This window comes from Tupaia chinensis, unplaced genomic scaffold (assembly GCF_000334495.1).
Source record: "Tupaia chinensis unplaced genomic scaffold, TupChi_1.0 Scaffold144899_1, whole genome shotgun sequence".
In the NCBI taxonomy this organism is placed as follows: domain Eukaryota; kingdom Metazoa; phylum Chordata; class Mammalia; order Scandentia; family Tupaiidae; genus Tupaia; species Tupaia belangeri.
Window position 1 is genome coordinate 1,229,160 of NW_006204759.1, and position 6,059 is coordinate 1,235,218.

General features: G+C 42.0%; 1 protein-coding gene across 2 annotated transcripts in view; it reads right to left on the reverse strand.

Moving 5' to 3' along the window:
- The window catches only part of YWHAE (tyrosine 3-monooxygenase/tryptophan 5-monooxygenase activation protein epsilon), a 62,195-nt gene that overhangs the window by 55,544 nt on the left and 592 nt on the right, over nucleotides 1-6,059 (reverse strand). The gene's annotated exons all lie outside the window — the stretch shown is intronic.

Here is a 6,059-nt window from a genome sequence, read left to right on the forward strand (position 1 = left end):
CGGCATTCCAAACAGTAGTCATAAGATGTGGGTGAGGGACCAGCAGGTAGCATGGTGGTTAGAGACGCTGGACTCCCACATTGCTGACCACAGTTCCAAGTCCTGACTGAACCTGTTGGTTTCCTTTTTCATCCCCTCCCCGCCCCGTTTCTCTCTGGTCAAACTGGAAAATAGTAATAGTAATAAATAAAGTTAAAATAATTCTAAAAAAATTTTTTTAAAGGTATGGGTGGAGAAAAGCAATTCTGAACTTAGGGTTCTGTTGCCAAAACCTTTCTTTTATATCTTTAAACACAGAATTAGCTAAAGATAGACATAAAACCAAGGTGCTTGGCTTTGACATTGACATCATCAATCAGACCAATTAATGGTATGCCAGCAAGCTGCAATTTTTACATCCTTGACTTCTTTCCCATTCCTGTTTGGGAAGGGGAGAACTAAGAGAAAACCATTCACTTTTTTGGGGGGAGGGGGGGGATTTATGCTATAGGGCACATGCACTCACAAGAAAGAGACAGAAAGCGAAAAATCACACACACACACCCCGGGGGATGGCCATGCCACAATCCCTTCTCCTCCATTCTTCTCTCGGGATCTTGGGCACATACGCACAGGCGCCTGGTTTGAGTTTAAGCCACCAGCTCCGGGACTTGAACCACAATCAACTACATGGGAGTCCAGCGACATAGCCATTACACCAACTGCTAGTTCTTCACTTTTCTTATTTATCTTACAGTGTGACAGCTACGAACTTCATTTGAGAATAAAGAAAAACAATTTTCTGGGACTTAGAGCTAAGATAGCTCTGTGGCTACAGGATGGATAAAGTTTAGGAAACTTCTGTATAAATCTAAATGAGAAAACCAGAAGTAACAGATGACCTTAAGTATGACCACAGAGAATAATTCGCCCAAGACAATCTCACTATATGCCTGCTTGGAGTTCCAACATGACAACTTAGTATCCCTTTTCTTTTCCTTTGCCAAAAGGTTTGTGCTAGAAAGACAGAGGCAGGGGAGAAAGCATACCCAATGGAGTATGGTGGTCATAAAGCAATCCCTACTCCTCCATTTCTTCATCCCATCAAGATTTTGGGCCTTTTGGCCAGAACCACCATCTTCCAGTAATTAACCTAAATGACGAACACAAAGTGAAAGAGGAGAGGCACCCGATATATGTTCTCTAGGCCTTTTAGAAAACACGGAGTGGTTCCTTTAGCAACATACATGAGAATTTACAAGGAAGGTAATATTGAAGACATCAAGGCAATGGGTACTGTTTAAAATGAAATGCCATACAAACGTTACCGAGCCAAAACTGAAGAGTCATAGTATCACCAGCATGCTGTTGGCACTGTTGTAAACAAACAAGTTTAAGGGCAAGATTCTTGCTAAAAGAATTAATGTGCGTATTGAGCATATTAAGTATTCTAAGAGCAGAGATAGCTTCCTAAAAACGTGTGAAGGAAAATGACCAGAAAAAGGAGGAAGCCAAAGAGAAAGGTACCTGGGTTCAACTGAAGTGCCAGCCTGCTCCACTCAGAGAAGCACACTTTGTGACAACCAATGGCAAGGAAGCCTGAGCTTCTGGAACCTATTCCCTATGAATTCATCGCATGATATGTGGTAAAAATAAATTCATCTAGGGACCAGCAGATGGCAAAATGGCTACTTCACTAGACTCTCATGTAGTGGACCACAGTTCAAGTCCCAGACCCAGTGGCTTAAACTCATGCCAGGCATGCGGGCGTGTATGCCCAAGATCCAGAGGAGAATGAAGGAGAAAGGATTACAACATGGCCATCCCCCCTGGGGGGGTGATTTCTCGCTTCCTGTCTCTCTGTGTCTCGCACATGGACCCTATAGCACAAACCTCTCCAAAAATAAAAAATAATCTACGGTCTATTTAAAAAAAAATTTTTTTTTAAAATATATATAGGTAAAGGGGCCAGTAGGTGGCCTGGTATGGTTTAGGGCATAGGTCTCTCACGTGGCTGACCACGATTTGAGTCCTAGACCTGCCAGTTTGCTTTCTCACTTTATCTCTCTCTGGTCAAATTAAAAAATAGTAATAACAGGCTGGCAGGAGGTGTGGTGGTTAAAGCGACTGGATTCCCACATGGCTAATCACGGTTCAAGTCCTGGACCTGGCAGCTTGGTTTCTCTTTCTTTCTCTGTCCCTTTCCAGTCAACTTCAATTTAAAAAAAAAAAAAAAAACGGGCTGGCAAGTGGCGTGGTAGTTAAAGGCACTGGATTCCCACATGGTCGACTGTGGTTTGAGTCCTGGACCAGGCAGCCTGCCTTCTCACTTTCTCTCTCTCACTCTGTCCCTCTCTAGTCAAGCTGAAACAAATGAAGTTTGTAAATAAAGTTAAATAAAGTAATTCTTGGAACCAGCAGTTAGCGTAATGGCTATGTCGCTGGACTCCCACACTGTCAACCTCGGTTTGCGTCCCGGACCCACTGGCTTCAAACTCACACCGGGCGCGTGTGCGTGCGTGCCCAAGATCCCCAGAGGAGAATGGAGAAGGGATTGCAGGATGGCCATCTCCCCTGGGGGGTGATTTCTCGCTTTCTATCTCTGTCTCTCTCTGTCTGGCGAGCGCACGCGCCCTATAGCAAAAAAATAAAATAAAATAAAATAAAATAAATCCATTATTTAGTCAGACCAGCCCAACTCGTTTATTTTTAATGTTATTTATTCACTTATTTTTCTTTAATTTGAAGGAGAGGGTGAGAAAGCAAGCCACCAGGTCCAGGACTCGAACCGCAGTCAGCAATATGGGAGTCCAGTACCTTAACCACCACACCACCTGCCAGTCCCATTTTTTTTTTTAACTGCATCACCTAATTTTGTTTATGTGATTGGGTAGAGAGAAATTTTTATTCAATAGTCTATTAAACTGAAACATGAAAAAATTACTACTAGCATATATTCAGAGTTGGTAATCAAAATGCCTTTTAGCTCATTATTAAAGTTAACTTACAATTACCTACTTTTTCCCTAACAAATCTTGTATAAAGAGACCAAAAAGTTCATGGAAAAAGAATCAATGTACAAGTTTATTTTGGGGGTTTAAAAAAAATTGAAATAATGGGACTGGCAGGTGGTGTGGTGGTTAAGGGTGCTGTACTCCCACATGACCGACTGTGGTTCGAGGCCAGGACCTGGCAGCTTGCTTTCTCACTTTCTCTCCCCCCTCTAGTCAAATTAAAATAAGTAAGTAAATAAATTAAGGTTAAAAATAATTCTTAAAAAAAAAATTTAAAAATTTCTGAAACCCAGTTTTTTCGTAATACATTATTTTCCAAGAACTTTAAGACACTGCAAATTAAGGGGTTAATTCAAAATAGGCTTCATCAGGGACCAGTTAGCGTAATGGCTATGTCTCTGGACTCTCATGTAGTCGACAGCGGTTTGAGTCCCGGCCTTGGTGGCTTAAACTCACGCCGGGGAGAATGGAGAAGGGATTGCAGCGTGGACATCCCCTCTGGGGGGTGATTTCTCGCTTTCTCTCTCTCTCTCTGGCAAGCACACGCGCCCTACAGGGAAAACCTCTCAAAAAAAAAAAAAAAAAAAAGGCTTCAAAGAGAGGCTCTGATGGTTTAAAAGGTAGGCTGGGTGCTGGTGGTCAAAGTGTTGGACTCCCCACATGGCTGACCAAGGTTCAAGTCCCAAACTGGGTGGCTTCTTTCTCATCCCACGGGACCCGCCCCCCCCCCCAGCTCTTGCTTTCTCATACACACATGTGCTCTTTCTAGTCAAATTTAAAACATAAAGGGCTGGCAGGTGGCTTGGTGGTTAAGGGTGCTGGATTCCCACATGGTGGATTACAGTTCAAGTCCCAGACCTGGCAGCTTGCTGTTTCACTTTCCCTCCCTCTCTCTTACTCTGGCCCACTCTGGTCAAATTAAAATTAATAAATGTTGAATAAAATAATTCTTAAAAAAAATCTGACTTATTATGGTCATAAGACACTAGATTTAATCTTCAAAATGAATACTTAGTCCTAAACATTAATATTTTCTATCTGTGACCCAAATATGTCCTTTTCCTGAGCACAGCTTAAGTCTTCCTTCAGTACCATTAAATAATCCATACAAACTGATTGCAATTTCTAGATACTCAAATAAGGATCAAAGAAGTTTAGGCACTACAAAAAAGAGAGCGAAGGGCAGCTGGAAAGACATTTATAGCCAAGTACAAAAGAAAAGTAATCTTTACAGTGCAGTCACCTTCCACTTTCTACACTTCATAAATTTTGTTTGGTGACTAGAGCTATAGGATCACTTTTTGTCACCAAGCAAAACTGAATTATAGCCCTGGCTAAAGCAGTGGACAGAAGTAAAAGCTGATTTCTGGTGCATTAAGTCCTCCTCACCTCCCTTTTCCATTGAATCCCAATCTTATCCCAAGTAGACACCGGAGTATATCTCATCTTGTAGATACTACTTCCCTTCCCCTTTAGATTGTGAAGAAGACACGTAACATTCAACACTGTATGATGTGTCTATCTAAAGAGTCCAATGCTGAACAACTAATTACTGCTTTGATCAAAAATCCTAAGCACTTAAACCCAAAATATGACTACCACTAACATGTCATCTATTTGGAATCTACAACATAAAACTTTCAAATATAAAAAGAGGTTATTAAAAACCTTCCTCCATAACTTTTGGTTACCACAGCAACTTAACTTAGAGCCTAAATCCCCACAAAACGGAAAGCATTCAAAAAAAATTTCGAGCTTCCTCCCAAGGACACTAGTAGATTAAGAGTGTATTCTATTGGGGGTGTGAGGCAGGAGACCTTCAAAACACTGGTTTGATTTTTAAACACAATGAAATAAAAACAAAGTTGACCTTGAGCTGTACTTCCATCTTATTCCCCTCCCCCTCCCAACAGAAACCTTGTTCAATAAAAAAAAAAAAAAACAATATAAGAATTTACAAGATGACATTTAGTTCGATATGGTTCCTGAATGAGCCCTAGTGGCCTTTTTAATTTTCAAATCCCTGGATCCTAATTTCTGGTGATACACTGGGACTAGATCCTACGCATAAGATCCAACCAGTATTCAAGGAAAGGGCCCTATATAACATTTTGGAAAATAAATGGCTTAAGAAAAACCTTAAGATTAATGGCATTTGATTCCAACCATGTCTCACCCTACCAAGCCCACAAAAGCATTAGAACCATTAGACCCGCACATATGATTTTTCGTTTTTATAATAACTACGTTTTTTAACAGAAGTGGGGGTAAACTCATGTACCTACTAGGTCCAAAATGTAGGAAAGGGGACTAAAAAAACAATACAATGCAAAAAGTCCTGCAAAATTACTAAGAACATTTAGGGGTAACAAACAAAGGAGAACTATTAAGACTGACACATAAAACCATTTCTTTAAAATAAAAGAACAAAAATAGGATACATACATTACACAGAATCAAGCCTCAGCTACGTGCGTGGAATAGGTTAGGATCCTCCCAAAGAGGTCCGAACACACATTTCAGGCCGGGGAGTTGATCAAGACAGTTGCTACACACTACTGGAAATAACTTCATCTTTCAACAGGTCTTTCTGTTTATCATAAAGATGCGTGGAAACAGGAAAGTCATCTTTTACAAACCGGTACACTGAGGCACGGTCACAGCAAAGGCTAGGAACTAAGAGTCATGGTCTCCTTGTCCTGCTCAATGTTCGGGCCACCAGAGTCCCACTGCTTAAAGAGCCAAGATAAGATTACAGAAACTTCGAGCTTTCCTGGCTAAGTCCGAGGAGAGGAAACCTGAGGAAGGTTTTTCTGGAACTCCCCAGAAGAACGCGAGGCTGCAAAGCCCCAAAACTCCTCACTACAAGGTGTGCCGGCCTCCGGGGAAGAAATCCGATCTCAGCATCTCAACTTGCCTCCACCCAAGGATGAACTGCAGTGATTCCCACCCCTGCCCCCACCCTCACTCGGCTCCCCCCGCCACAAGTCTAAAGAAGCCCCCTGCCCGCACGGGTTCTCCTTTGTGAGACTCCACAGCCGCCGCCCCACACTGGGCCTGCGGGGC